This window comes from Lepisosteus oculatus, unplaced genomic scaffold, assembly GCF_040954835.1.
Source record: "Lepisosteus oculatus isolate fLepOcu1 unplaced genomic scaffold, fLepOcu1.hap2 HAP2_SCAFFOLD_63, whole genome shotgun sequence".
NCBI classification, from domain to species: Eukaryota; Metazoa; Chordata; class Actinopteri; order Semionotiformes; family Lepisosteidae; genus Lepisosteus; species Lepisosteus oculatus.
The window spans coordinates 429,608-445,000 of NW_027168182.1; the positions used below are offsets into that span (position 1 = coordinate 429,608).

The following is a 15,393-nucleotide window of genomic DNA, read 5'->3' on the forward strand; positions in this document are numbered from 1 at the left end:
ATGGCGTCTGCCACACGTATCCTTGTGCCTCCCCGGCAAAGGCAAAGTGCCGCTTCTCCATTCCTGGTACTATAAATACGCTGAATCACTTGGCCCTGCTGCCATGGAAATGAGTTCTTCAGATAACCACACATCTTACGTTCGCGCCTCTGGTGCTCTACTTATGCCTTTGAAAACCTAATGAATAAAGCTGAAAGAACTGACACATTATGTAGGTGTTCTTAAAGCACGCAGTAAAGAACTGTTAACAGCAAGGGTTTCAGTGGGTTAACTGAGGAGAAGGCGTGATCGCTAATTGTTGACTTTTTATTTGGTGTTAGAAACACTCTTACTGTGCATGACGTGCAACAAATGTAGCCACAGAAATTGCATCACGCTTTCATGTATGCTATTGCAGACACCAACGTTGCCTAGATAGAAAACCGAAATAGCCGTGGGTTTGCTTGCTGGTCTGAAGGATCTCTCTTCGAATTGCTATCATTTGTCAATGGAAGTAAAAGGCGCTGCACAGAGAGGACCACTGTCGTGAGGCCGGTTAGCTCAGTTGGTTAGAGCATGGTGCTAATAACGTCAAAGTCGTGGGTTCGAGCCCCTTACTGGCCAGGTCCTTTTCTCCTCTCTTACCAAAGCTGTTAGGTTCCTTTCCGTGGTGAGATGGGTTGTCATGCAACGCTGCCACATAGTGCCGACAGACAATTAAATGACAAAAATGAAGAGAGTTAAAGCAGCTGGAGGGGTTCTCTTACAACTTTTGAGCTGACACAGTTTTGGAAAATGTTTCCTTCACGCTGCACTGTACCATATAGGCAGCCAAGTGTCTCCAAAACAAAACAGAATTGACAGTCATATAATGTCCATTAACCCCGGTTTTAAACGCAGCATCATGTCTGCCATCATAAGAATATGAGTCCAATATTTTAGAATATAGTCAGAATGAATTCTAACCTTACCTGTGGTGTCTTTGATCCCTTTTGCTCAATGCATGGTGTACGTACTGCATACATGTGTCTTGAGAATGAGGAATGGGCCCCTGAGACAGTCATTTGCCTGTTTCACAAATGATCGTATTTTACTAGAGATTCTGTTTGGGATTCAGATGTGCATTCAGACAGCAATCCCTTTCAAGAAATGATACGTTCTGGATGAGGTCAAAGGTGCTGGAACACTGTATTTAGGATGTGTTTGCAGTGATTGTGTGTCTCCTGCTTCAACGCAGTGATATATAGATGTGCTCCTGTAATTTATAGGTACAAGCCCAGGGCAGTAAGCAGTCTGAGGATTTATTTCCAGACGGCATAGAACAGTGAAGCAGTGAAGTAGTGCAACACACTGGATCATTATATTATTAGAATCTATTCTACTTAAATTATTACATTATACACAACTTGAGTTCATTTTAAAAATTAAAAGGTAATGAAAGGAATGCATTTTCATGAGAAAGATAATACCGATTTTTCATGTGATAATCTTCCTTATATCATGTCGTGCATCATTTGGACACTTTGTGGGCTTGAAATACAAAGAAAATCATGTTCTATGGTACAAGACAAATACAAAACTTAAGTTTTTATTTTAATTAGATTTGTTTATTAAGCATAAGCAATCATTTATTACATTAATATATGTGAAAATGACATTTTAGCACCATAATATTACATACAGGTCTCTAGCTTCAACACAGTGATATATGCTCAGTGATTTATTGGTACATGCCCAGGGCAATAATCAGAATTAGTATTTATTTCCATACGGGCTACAGGTAGTGTTGTGAAATACTTCAACACACTGGATCGCAGATTTAGACCCCCTGCACTCTTACTCCTTAATAACCAAAGAAATGAAGATATGTAGCAATCACATTGTAACAGGGGTGACAGTGACTTAATGCTTATACTAGTGGACTTCTGGTACCTTTAGGGTACGGTGTTCCCTGAAGGGCTCTCAAACCCCGCATTTCAGATGCCTAGCTGTATCGCTGATGTGTTGCACCTCAGAATCACTTTTAAACCTTACCTCTGGTATCTTTAATCCCTATTGCTCAACGCATGGTGAAAGTATTGCATAAATGTGTCTGAAAATGAGCAATGGGCACCTGAGAAACTCATTTGCCTGTTTCACAAATGATCATATTTGACTAGAGATTCTGTTTGGGATTCAGTTGTGCATTCTGACAGCAATCTCTTTCAAAAAATGATTTTACCTTATCGCAGCTTTGCCCTTCTTGCCTCTTTGGACAATATCTCCATCTTGTGGTCGTTGTTGGTAATGTCTAGACAATATCTCCATCTTGTGGTCGTTGTTGGTAATGTTTTCTTATGCCCTTTTTTATTTCAATTCTCTATTAGTTGATTCTAGAATCTCTACAATAGAGTTGAAAACATCAGTTTTATAGCAGACAATATGACATTATTTATAGTCCAATTAGAAATTTATTACCCTGTTTTTAACATAATAACAAATTAAAATTGATTAAAACTAAGTTTGGAACACCAGGGAACATAACAAATGATTTTTAGGAAAACCATGAGGTTCTCTGTGTCCGATGCCTGAAAGGGGAGAAAGCTAGAATCCTTTGATTTTTCAAAATTTGAAAATAAACATTATATAACAACAGCTTTCATTCCTAGGAGTGAAAAACAACCATTTTTGAAGACATATTAGTTTCTAAAACACTACAATAAAGTTAAAAACATCCATTTTATATCACATTATTTTTTGTGAAATAATTAAATTGGCTTATTTCTCTCGCATTAAATTGGCTACAAATGCAAGAATTCAACCAGATATTCTTGTAAAATGTATAGTGTTGCATTGCAGTTAGTTAATGTAGTTAGTCCATAGTCAGCAATCTAAACTTTATTGTTAAGCTTTAATGATTGATGTTGTACCAGTAACCTTTAGAAATACTATAGTACTTCACAAATGCTTTGTGTGTTTGGAAATCTTTTGAGTAAAAGCCTTATAAAAATAGGTTTAGTTTTTACAGGATATCACAAAGAAGTAGGATGGTATAATTCTTATAATTGCTTAGTGATTGTATTTGGAAGATTATGCACTAAACAGACTTCAGGGATGCCAGTGGATCATTGTGCTATTTGGAATTATTCCAAAAATCAAGTGACCTATTTGCTGAAGTATTTTTAGTATTATTTATTTAGTATTAATAAAGAATAGATTTATTAAAGTCATGCGATGTGCAAGCGGGATATGTAAAATAATTGAAAATAAAGTTTTTTATTATTGTTATAGAGAAACATGATCAGATTTTCCCTGGTTCAGAAAAAAGACGATTAAAATCTGTAATCTTTCCACTTGTATGTCATCAGACATTAACGAGTACAACCCCCCTCTCTGCCGGAGTGCTGGCTGTGACGAATTAAACCAATTTCACAGGTATTTTCAAAGTAGGAAGTACAGTGTTAACTAGTAGATGGCCTCCTCAATGAAATCGCTTCAACATGCTAATGCGTTGGTGTAACAGTCCGGGCGTGGCAAGCTTCCAATGTCAACTCGACTCGATTGGAAGACAATGAACGTATTTTAGCCCTAAATGAATTAATAGCAAACATGGTTTACATAAAAGACATTTTTCCAAGAAAGTTCATAATAATACGATCTATAGTTGAAATCTGAGCCTAAATATAAAGAAAAAAACATTTTCAGAGAGCAATCACGCTGTGTTTATGTAGAAAAAGCGATTAGGTTTATGAGCAATCTAATTACCTATTCGCTTAAAACGCTATATAAAATAAAGTTTATTTAAAGATGAATGATAAGTGTCGCAGTTTAAATAATTTTCATAGTAGGGCTAGGATAGATTCCAAGTGCATTTTTGCAATTTACGTTGCATTGTCCAATGTGATGTTGTAATACAGTTTAGAATACAGTAAGTCTAAACTGTATCAGCTTTATTTATGGGTTGCAATTTAGAAAAAGTCAAAAACCGCACTCAAAATGCAATTTAGAGCTTTCTGGCAAGAGGAGACACCCAAATTATAATGTAACATGCCACTGTTTGTGCATGAACAAAGTTATACTGCAATTTTCCTTAGATACGCGATTAAAAAAAATATTTTTTTTGAATCCCCGGCCGAACACATTCCATAAGAATCAGCGCTTTTATACAGTATATCGCCTTTAAACACATATATTTAAACACGCGTTTACGATTTAAATCAAAACGCAATTCAAATCAATATAAATGTTTATTTTGTAACGCATAGGTGACTATTCATTGTTATTAAAAAGACGTAAATTCGATCATGTTGTGATATTTAGAAATATAAATTTGTTTTGATGCGAGTGAGGTTTTATTTAATCTCTGACCAAGGGAAATGTTTCATTTTTTCAAAGAAATGTTTGTTAAAAATTAAAGTCATAGTTCCATGAGATTCAACCACAGACCATGTGACATAGGAGTCAGGAACCTAACCCACAGCACCACCAGCGCAGACACATGCTGAGGGCTGAAAAAGCACTACAGAAACATTATCGACTATAAAATAATGTAATTAGGCACAGAAGAAGTTTACAGCACAGTACAATAATAAATGCTGACCATGACTTTAGAAGCATAAATTACCTTACACTCAATTTAAACACAAGCTGTCTTTAGCCCTCTAAGCTGGTTCATACAGAAATGTAGAGAACCAGGCTCAGAAAAACACAGCTTCATTAGCGAATACATATGCAGAACAACTAGAGAAGATGTTTTACAGAGGATGGATTTTTAGAAACATCCCATCAGTGACATCACTGAAGTCAACTCCTAGGTAACTGTCGTGTGGATAGTTTCACAAGAATCAGACAAAGGTTTAAGCATCGCTTATTTTAGATAAAACTGCAAAAAAACAACAACAACCCATAATGTACTTCTTTGCGGCTCTGTTTGCCCAAATCATATATTCACAACGTGAAATTAGAAAATAATATTACGTAACCAAAAACCGCAATATGGAAACAGAACCTGTGTAATTGTTGACAGATGATGTACTCGTAACATTTTTACAAGACGAACTACAACATTTAAAAAATGACTTGTATGTACTTGATATCTCTAATCAATCCACTGCACTGCATTAAAACAAAACGAAAACTAAAACGCCCTGGGCATACCGTTTCGCGCTTCTTATCAGTTGCTCAAAAGCAATTTGACCGTATGAAATGCATAATATAAACCTAGAAACATATACGTGAGGAGTATTTACGTAGTATCGGTGTCAAGACATACCTCTCAAATACTGTAAATCAAGTTAAAAATATCTCAAGACCGATTCTGGTCATAATGAAACCATGTTTCGTGTATGTTTTCTTTAAAGTACCGAGACCAGCCATATACTGTATGTTTATGTTCCAAAATTAATATCGTTTATGGCCTTCACACGTGTTCCAGTATGCTCCTATTCTTTTTATGCTCAGGCACTAAGATTTCCCTTCAGTGGTAAAATTCCATATAAATATTCAATACTTAAACGGGCACAGTTAAGACATTAAATATACATATACATATACATATACAAACTGTATACAGTACAGTTTGCATACGGTAATATGTTTATGTTCCTAAATCAACCTCTTTTATGAGCATGTGAAAGGCATGGTGAATCGATTCTCAAAAATTACTGTACTTTGCATGATTGGAAAAAAATGCGTGATTGCGAAATGCTGTGGTGTTACTTTTACAAAGACGGGCAATGAAAAAAATAATGTGGACCAGGGCAATACTTTGAGTTTACAGCTTGTCCAAGTTCATTTATTATTAATACTATTAGTAATATCTTCATTAAAGACTTTGATGGCTACAGCTCAAACATGAGAAGTTGAGCTTTATTAGCTCCACCTTGCGGAAATTCCGGATACTATTATTTTGCTAGCGGTATTTACCGGTAACTCGCGGTATTTACCGGTAACTTGTGGTAGACTGCGTACAGCGTACGCCCGCGCATTTTGAATGGCTGCATCTGTAGCAATCATATTGTAGCAGACACTCAATTGCCTGTTTCACAAATGATCATATTTTACTAGAGATTCTGTTTGGGATACGGATGTGCATTCTGACAGCAATCTCTTACAAAAAATGATTTTACCTTATCGCGGCTTTGCCCTTCTTGCCTCTTTGGACAATATCTCCATCTTGTGGTCGTTGTTGGTAATGTCTTCTTATAGATAGATACTTTATTGATCCCGTGAGGGAAATTGCAGTGCAACAGCAGCTTAACACACACAACACAGCCACAGTGTAACAATTATATAATAATAGTACAATACTGTATTTATACTGTATATATATATGAAACAGAAATAGAAACAGAAACAGGAATCGCTTACTACCTGGAGAATCTCTGTAGGAATATCTAGCATTTATCAATGGAAATAAAAGCTGCTTTAATACAGTGCATGTTCAAACTCAAACCCTCAGCTGCTGTTCTTGTTTGTTTTGGGACAAATTGCAACTGAGCATCGCATGAGCCGTTACGTACCCTTATCTGTTTGGGAATTTCAAGGGAGGAGTTAGGTCAGAATGGGTAGGCTGCAAAACAACAAGTAAAGATTTATTCCGAGATGAAACGTTGTGGCGGTTTTCTTATCTTTTCAACATGGACTAAACTTTTACGTGTTCCTTATATGCTATATATGTATATATTAGCACCAATGTCGTTCTTAAAAACTAACATGAAATTGTCAGGGACATTCACCTATATACAAAGACGAGACAGACAAAGTAATAATTCTATATTAACGTGGCCTACATATTGACGCAATGATCGAACTAAGTGACGTGTTCTGATTCAGATCCCCTGCAGTTCATGCCAATTAGAACAATAGCAATGCTGAGTCCTCCCCACCCTACTGAGCACAAATTCAGCTGCTCTCCAGTTCTGTTCTGCATGTTTTTTCATTGCAATTGAGCTCGGAGCTGGAGATGATCTCCATACAGTTCTGTGTTAACTAGCCCGCACTTGCGTGCTAATTTACGGGTTGTGGCAGATGCTTTTCTATAGTTCATATACATGACGGCAACCTGTTACCGAGGAACCTGAGAGGTTTAAAAGCCTCACGAACCAGGCAGGACTCGAACCTACAATCTTCTGATCCGAAGTCAGACGCGTAATCCATTACGCCACTGGCCCATAGAACATGTGTTTGCATTCCACCACAGAGAGCTCTACACTGCTACCAGTAGTACACTTCCCCATCTAAATTTTCACAGCAAGAAACTTGTGTTTCCTACTATTTTTATCAGGTTTAAAATATCATCTCCTTAAAACAGAAAAAGTGTTGGTGTGTCGTGCTGAAATTCTGATTGATTTTGAATTCAAAGAAAAAAGGTTTTCTTCCAAAACACCGTGAAATTGTCACATCTTGCAGACAATAGGTGTATTCCATGTTGAAAAGAGAAGAAAGAAAACCATGGAGCCTTTTACAGGTGTGAGGCTTCTTCAGGTGTGAGAAGACCTCACGGCCGAAACGCTGTGTTTCCGTTCTTCTCTTTTCAGCATGCAATAAACCTATTACTTGTTCCTTTGCAGCTGAGGCATGCTGACGTAGCTACCCAGCTGAACATCTTGCAGACTCTACAGTACTTCTCTCCTGTAGAAGTAAAGCAGGGCTTGCTGGGTGAGCTTTTGCTCCGGTAAATTAGGTCACGTGTCATGTTAAATCACTTCTTCTAAACACAACATTTGCTGGTGCTAGCTTTCCCCATGAAAAGAGACATTTCCCTTACAGTACATGACATATCGTTTTTATTCTATCAATAAGTATAGAAATAAAACAAAAGAAAAAATGTTGTCGCCAAAGAATGCACAGCTCTGTCGCCTTGGGGAGGTGTCAAGGGCATTGAGCTCCTTGGACATGAGAAGTGCCCGATAAATGCCATTTCTCATCATTTCTCTTGGCGTCAGTTCTGCTATTAAATGGGACGGAGGCAACGGGCTCAGAGAGCAGATTAAGTGCACACCGAACGCAGATGTGTCCAAGTGTCTGTAAAAGCACGGTGCTCTGCTGGCGCTGTTCCCTAGTGGCTTAAAGTGCCTGCCTAGTAAGCAGGCGATCCTGGGTCTGAATACCAGCGGTGCCTCTCTCCGTGTCTTGTTGTGCCGCATATCTCATTTCAGACAAACATGTACAGCTTGGTTCAGTTTAATGCAAGAATTCATTTCCTTTCTGGAATAACTTGTTTTTGAAGAAATCCATACAGCTTGTGAAAGATGAAATCCATTTCTTGGTTGTCAGTGGAAAAAGATTGCCGGCTGCAAGAAGTGCAAGTGATTGTTTTCTTTGACCATAAACCTGCAAATGTAGGGCGCACAATAGACTGTCAGACTCTGTGGTGCTGAAAAGTTGGTGGTTCAAGCCCCTCCAGTATGCGTGTCTCAGTTTTTCCAATGTAAACATCATCACCATTGCTAAAGAAGATGGCGCAGAAGGCTCCACAGCCGAAACGTTGTGCTTCTTTTCTTCTCTTTTCAGCATGGAGTAAACCTTTGCTTTATCCTTTGCAGCCTAAGCATGCTGACGCAGCTACCTTTCTCTTAACACGCCTCAATCATTATTCACCAAAACGATCAGCAGAATAAGTCGCCTTTGTGGTGATGTCACTCCTCTGCTTCACAAATGTCCTTAGTGACGGGCCATTTCTTTCTGCCATTTTTCCGGAGCGGTTATTGATTGCTCCATCATTTCCCTCTTACTTTCCATCACTAGATTGAAAAAAAAAACAGAAACAGGCTGACAGGACGACAATCAAATTGCAAAAACTCATCAAAGCACTCGATAGAGTATTTGAATCCACAAGTAGCTACGAGCAACTTTGTCCTGGCTTGCATGAAAGTCGGAAAATGTCAAAAAGAAAAAGATGGTGGCTTTTTCATATTCGTTCTTTTATTTTTAGTTCGTTGCTTCTTCTGTCCATTGTCCTCCTGCCTGGCTCTTAACCTGTGACTGTTTGAACGCACACAGTAGACTTTCATGCAGGGGATTTGTCCTGAGCCTCTGTGAAAGACCCACCCACCCCCATAAATAACTGCTCTAGAAACACATGAATGCAAAACTAAACCACAGCTTAAAGAGGAGCTTGTCATGACCGCCAGGCAGTTAAGACCAACTCTTAAGCAATCTAAACAGCACCAGCAGCGGGTGATTATTAACAAACGCCGCCGCACGAGTTAACCCACCTGCACACACTCCACCGTGCGGTACGCAGTGCTATTTTTACCATCTTTACCTGCTTCCCGCTGGTATTGAGTCTACTCCTTGAGAGCTCTACCTGGCGTTTTTTCCATTACCTCGTTTATTCTGGATATTGGACTCCCCTTCTGCCTTTTCGACTTTGGACCTCGCCTCTCACCTCGGACTGTTTGCCACCAGTGTTCTCCCTGGATTACGACTTACCTTACGCCTCTTGACCAAGAAACAAAGCAAAGCAGAGCAAAACAAAATGAACAAACGAAAACCCTCACGTCCCGCACTTGCATATAACGCCGTTACGTGCCCAAGCGGTATTTTACGTCATCCTAGCACTGCACCCCGGGGCGTACGGTATATGGGAACGAGCACACGGCACGAATCGTCTCGAATCACTCCCTACAGCTGTAAGGCACCTTGAAGCATGCACCCCCAACATTCTTCTTTGCGCATCTGTGAAAGGTAAACTCTTGAGCAAACTCTGAACCAGCTCTAAGGAAACTAATCCGATTAGACGTTACTTTGACTCATCTTTTAAGGGACCCTTGTTAATTGGAGAAATCAATGATTTCGAATGAATTCTGTATGCGTTAAAAGACAGCTATACACAGAAAACATGCAGGACACTTCTCATGATGTTTCCCGAGCCGAAACACAGTGCGTTTTTCCAAGCCATCTGACAAAGCCCGCCCACTGAAAACTGCAGCAAATCGTGTAAAGACGTTCAACTTTTAACTACTGCACGCACAGGAAGCAGAATAAATTCCTCTTTTCAAACTGTCAAAGGTTTGCTTTGCGAACACTGCAGGACATCGCACAATCTCTTTTGAACGGGGACAAATGATTTCTTATGGGGCACAGTAAGTACAGACGTTTAAAAAGCTCCACTCATGCCGACGATGCAGCATGAAGAAGCGCAACCTAACGTTTGCATTCCTAGCAAATTCCTTTTATTTTTTGATAAATAAAGACAGTCTTGTTTAACAAACAACACACACAACATTTTACATTGTCAATTCAATTCCAATCAATGTATTTCTATATAGCGCCTTTCACAACAAGGTTGTCCCAAGGCACTTAACAATGCAAGTTGTTAAGAGCCTTGTGTCTAATATGCCGCCTAGGTTACGTGCTGTCTCTTTGAGGCAAATGTTTAAATCCTCTGAGTTAAGTGCTGAAGTTATAGTAGTCCTATCAGTATTGTTGCCTCCGATCAACAGATCCTCAGTTTTCTCAGAGTTGAGTAACAAAAAGTTTTCACACATCCAAGTATTTCCTTCCTTAATGCATTTAACTAAACTGATAATAGAAGAGTTGTCGTTTGGTGTAAACAAAATGTTTATTTGAGTGTCATCAGCATATGAATGAAAGTTCATATTATTTTTTCATATTATCCTACCTATCAGCAGCATGTAGAGAGAGAGAGCAATATTGGTCCCAGCACTGATCTTCTGGTACCCCAAATTGAACTGGTGACATTGATGAAGCAGTACAATTATTAGATATTTGAACATAATGAAAACGATGAGTAAAATGTGAAGTAAACCACTGAAGGACGGTTCCAGATAAGCCAACCTCAAACTCAAGCCTGTGTAACAAAACAGAGAGGTCAACCGTGTCAAAGGCAGCTCTAAGATCTAAAAGCACAAGCACTGTTGCATTCCCCGCATCAGTAGCTAAGAGAATATCATTTACGACTCTTGTTAATGCAGTTTCAGAAACCAGACTGAAATTTCTCAAGTATATTATTTGAATCCAGATACGATTGACGTTGGGCAACAACTATTCTCCCAAGACTTTTAGATTGAAATGGGACCTTTGAGACAGGCCTGTAGTTGTTAAGAACTTGTGGATCCAAATTTGACTTCTTAAGGAGCGGTCTAACAACCGCTACCTTAAATTGATCAGGTACAACGCCTGACGCAAGCGATGCATTCATCATACTAATTATAGGTCCTGCCAGTCCTTCGAGGGAATCTTTGACTAGCTGAGTGGGGATGGGATCTAGCGAACAGGTGGTTGACTTTGTCTTACGTCTGTGTCCATGAGTCCACCATAAGAAGAAATCTGAACAGGAGTGGTGATCATGCGAGGTCACCATGGAGGAAACCACTGCTCTCCCCCCCAAAAAAACCACCACTGCCCCTCTCAAGTTTGTTAAAGACCACATGGATGTTCCACAGCAACTCCTGGAACAATGTTCTGTGGACAGACGTGACAAAAGTTGAACTTGTTGGTAAATGTGCACAGCGTTATGTTTGGAGATAACAAAACACTGCATACCAACTCCAAAACCTCATCCCACCTGGGAAGCATGGCGGAGGCTGTACGGCTTGCAATCATCGAGGGACCGATGAATTCCAAGATGTATCAGGAAATTCTACAGCAGAATGTCAGGGTGTCTGCCTGTGATCTAAAACTTGAAAGACGCTGGGTCATGCAGCATTACAAAAACAAAGGATTACATCAACAACAGAGTGGCTGAAACAGAAGAAATTCCGTATTTTGGGATGGCCAAGTAAGAGTCCTGACCCCAATCCCATTGAAGTGCTGTGGCGTGATCTGAAGCAGGTCGTTCAGCGCAAGACATCCCAAAAATATACATGAACTGAAACAGTTTTGCATAGAGGAATAGGCCAAAATACCTCCTAACCGCTGCTCAGGTCTGACCAGCCGCTACAGAAAGTGGGGGTTGAGGTTTTTGTCATAAAGGAGGTTCCACTAGCTCCTTAATATAAGGGTTCACGTACTTTTTCCATCAATGACCTTGATTGTTTAAACCATTTGGTCAATAAAGAAACAGCAATGTCAAATGTTGGGCGTGTGTTGTTTGTGAAATCAGACTCTCTTTATTAATTATTATGACTTAGATAAAGATAAGATCACATGTTAGGAGCCATTCATGCAGAAATCCACATCATTCCGAAGGGCTGTTTACAAAAGTTTTTCTCCCAACTGTATGTGAGAGAAAAGCAGAGACGCTCACTGAGTAAGGTGGGGTTGCAGCTTTGCAAATCACAAGGACATTTGTACGCTCAAAATGGGACAGGAGCACCCCAGATGGGACTCGAACCCACAATCCCTGGCTTAGAAGGCCAGAGCCTTATCCATTAGGCCACTGGGACACACTGGGTTGGGTCGATCACGCTGATGAAGAGCCAGTTTTTTTTTTTCCTTTGCTTTTTCAAAGGGATCCCCAAAATTAGGAAAGTTAGGCAGCAGAAGGTTTACTGTGACCTGAGAAGGACCGGCATCCAATCACGGTGGTGCACACACACACGCTCTCACTCATCTGAGCTACACGGCTACCAAGATGATCTCAGGTGCGCCGAGCTGGTACGGAACATATTGAACTGATTGACGGCGAATTGTTTCTCAGACAGGCTTTTCACCTCTGAGCTCCCTGACTGACAGTAATCCGCTAGGTAGTGAAACAGTCAGCTGCTTCTAAGCCTTAAACAGCTGCATCTCGGCGCTTCCACAGAGAGATGATTTGAAAGCCAAACATCGCCCATTGGGAACACCTTACTATCACTAGTTTAAGAGACTCTTAAGGTCTTGCAGAGGTGCCTGTCTAATAGCATGCGCTTTGCAAGCTATAGGTGTTTGGACTAAGGCAGAATGCCTGTTAACAAAATGTTTTTCTAAAGGGGCCTCGCACTCTTTTCCAAGCAATGGTCACCATCCCCACCGAGTGTCACAATGTAGTCATGTCCTAGGACATCACCTGTTAGTCTCCATTTGTCTGCCACCAACACTTTAGGTTACGGGGTCACAACCGCACCCCGGAGACCAGAGGAGCCGTTGGCGTTCTGGCGGCGCAGATTGGGCTGAAGGTGGGGCGCTTGAATCTCGCTGTTGGAGGCCGTCTGAAACTGACCCAAGCCTTTCCCTTGAATTAAATGTAAATAAGAAATGAACCCCAGATGCACATGGAATCAATCACGTGTTTCATCCGAGCTGTTTCAAAGACTGCTCAAGAGCTTTCCTTTCACAGAGGCGCAACGATTAATGATGGGTGTGCACCCTTCAATGCGCCTTACGACTCTAGGGAGTGATTGAGACATACGTAGCGTGTGCTCATTTCCCTCTATTCCCCGTGTTACAGTGGTAGGATGACGTAAATTCCTGCTTCGACACGTAACGGGACTATAATCAAGTGCAGGAGCTGAGGGCTTTAGTTTTGTTTCGTTTTCCATGGCGTTCGTAAGCGCGCAAATCAAAGGCAATTCCTGCGTCAAACACGAATGTAAATGCTTTTGAAAGTGCAGTGTGGTGCAGCTTGTAAAATCCTTGTCCACATTTTTGGTTTGTTGATGTTTTTTTCTGTCTGCCAAAGTTGCGTTTTGACATCCGGACTGGGGGACTTTATCATTTGAACGTGAAGCCAGCCTTAAACCCTCTGAGGCGTGTCTGTCTGCCGGCACGAATCTTGTGAAAGGTATTTTTTTTTAACGGAGAGCAACTTTAAAAAGGTTTCCGCAGCCACCTCGCAGTCCGTGTTTGATTATAGGAGGAATACGGCGGCGGCGAGTTCGCATTTGTCGTGCTCGAGTGGTTAAGGCGATGGGCTCGAAATGCGTTGGGGCTTCCCCGCGCAGGTTCGAAACCTGCCGACTCCGGCGTCTGCCGCACGTCGCCTTGTGCCTGCACGGCAGAGGCGAAGTGCCGCTTCTCCTTTCCTGGTACTATAACAACGCGAAATCGCTTGGACCCGCTGCCATTGAAATCAATTCTTCAGATAACCACACATTTTGCGTTCGCACCTCTGGTGCTCTACTTATACCTTTGAAAACCTAATGAATAAAGCTGAAAGAACCGACACGATATGTAGGTGCTGGTAAAGCACGCAGTAAAGAACTGTTAACAGCAAGGGTTTCAGTGGGTTAACTGAGGAGAAGGCGTGATCGCTAATTGTTGACTTTTTATTTGGTGTTAGAAACACTCTTACTGTGCATGACGTGCAACAAATGTAGCCACAGAAATTGCATCACGCTTTCATGTATGCTATTGCAGACACCAACGTTGCCTAGATAGAAAACCGAAATAGCCGTGGGTTTGCTTGCTGGTCTGAAGGATCTCTCTTCGAATCTCTATCATTTGTCAATGGAAGTAAAAGGCGCTGCAATCTCATACGTTCAGAATCAAACCCGCAGCTGTTGTTCGACTTTATTTCTTGACTAATTACAACTGAGTGTCGCATGAGCAGTTACATAAACTTGTCTGGTATATTTGAACACAAATGCCGTTCTTCAATTAAAACTAACAGAACATTGTCAGGGACATTCAGTTCTATACAAACAAGAGACAGACAAGAGAATATTTCTACCGTTCATGTGGACTACGTGTTGACTTACTGATCGGAATAATTGAAAGGTTCGGGCTCATAGCCGATGCAGTGCGTGCTAATTAGAACAGCAACGCTGAGCTCTCAGCACCGTACTGAGCCTAGGTGTTTTTCTAAAGCTGTCAGGTGCAGTTCATTTACATGAAGGAAATCTCTTACCGGGTACGATTACAATGCAGTAAGTAGCACAGACTACTTAGGGAGTAGCCAGATGCGTTTAAAAACGACCCGAGCCAGGCAGGAGTCGAACCTGCAATCTCCTGATCCGTAGTCAGACGCGTTATCCATTGCGCCACTGGCCCCGGTGTGACAGTGCAGGACTGTAACCCAGTGAGATCAGCACTGCAACTAGTAAAATATTACCCCCGGTCCATTCTTTACCAAAAGTGAGAAAGACCTGTTTTCTACATTTTGTCTGTTTTAAAACCATATCTCAAACCAAACCAAGAGTCTGTCTTTTGCACTGATATTCTGATTCATTTCGATTTCAAAGAAAAAAAAAACATTATCTTCCAAAGCATCATAAAATTGTCCCTTCTTCCAGACTCTACTTCTCTCTTGTAGTAGTACAGCAGACCTTTCCAGGTGAGCAGATCACAGAGTCCGAAATATGCTTCCTCCATCAAGAAAAGTACCTGAACATGACTCTGTCTTCATAAAAGCGCCCCTGTAATAAAGAAATTAAATCCGAAATCAAGAGGGCAGTTGCCTACTGAAGTTCAAGAAGTCATCAATTTTAACCTAGCAACACATTAAAGGCTGCATCTATACAAGTACGATTCTAGAAATGCTCACCAGATTACGTTTTAAGAAGGAACTGCGCCTCAGGTTCCGCCGAGATCTTAACTTGGATGGCAGGA

The 15,393-nt window shown here is 40.6% G+C and overlaps 3 non-coding genes across 3 annotated transcripts; all 3 read right to left on the bottom strand.

Annotated features, from left to right (window-relative positions):
* Window positions 1–7,057: 7,057 nt before the first annotated feature.
* trnar-ucg (transfer RNA arginine (anticodon UCG)) lies at window positions 7,058–7,130 on the bottom strand. Its single transcript has one exon. It is a non-coding gene; the product is annotated as a tRNA-Arg (tRNA).
* A 5,108-nt stretch (window positions 7,131–12,238) lies between these two features.
* On the bottom strand, window positions 12,239–12,311 carry trnar-ucu (transfer RNA arginine (anticodon UCU)). The gene has a single exon. It is a non-coding gene; the product is annotated as a tRNA-Arg (tRNA).
* Window positions 12,312–14,762: 2,451 nt separating this feature from the next.
* On the bottom strand, window positions 14,763–14,835 carry trnar-acg (transfer RNA arginine (anticodon ACG)). Its single transcript has one exon. It is a non-coding gene; the product is annotated as a tRNA-Arg (tRNA).
* Between the last annotated feature and the right edge of the window lie 558 nt (window positions 14,836–15,393).